This window comes from Pterocles gutturalis, unplaced genomic scaffold (genome assembly GCF_000699245.1).
Source record: "Pterocles gutturalis isolate BGI_N339 unplaced genomic scaffold, ASM69924v1 scaffold1402, whole genome shotgun sequence".
NCBI lineage: Eukaryota > Metazoa > Chordata > Aves > Pterocliformes > Pteroclidae > Pterocles > Pterocles gutturalis.
In genome coordinates this window covers 6,147-6,372 of record NW_010114917.1, presented here as the reverse complement: position 1 = coordinate 6,372, position 226 = coordinate 6,147, and the positions used below count along the sequence as shown (strand labels likewise).

The following is a 226-nucleotide window of genomic DNA, read 5'->3' as shown; positions in this document are numbered from 1 at the left end:
GCTGCCCCTGCCCCTCTCTGCTGCAGCCCCCACCGCAGAGGCACAGGGTGGTCCCACACCCCCACCCCACTCCCACAGAGGCTCCAAGGACCCTGACCCCCTGGGAGCTGGGGCAGCCCCAGCCTTAAAGAATTGACCCAAAAGTGACATTTTCTATAAGCGTGTGGAGGTCACGCTGGGGCTGATGCAGAACCTGCCCAGCTGGGAAATGTCCCCAGGGAGGGAC

The 226-nt window shown here is 63.7% G+C and overlaps 1 protein-coding gene across 1 annotated transcript in view; it reads left to right on the top strand.

The window, feature by feature from the left end:
• The window catches only part of SCNN1B (sodium channel, non-voltage-gated 1, beta subunit), a gene marked incomplete at its 3' end in the record, with an annotated part of 8,217 nt that overhangs the window by 1,850 nt on the left and 6,141 nt on the right, over positions 1 to 226 (top strand). The gene's annotated exons all lie outside the window — the stretch shown is intronic.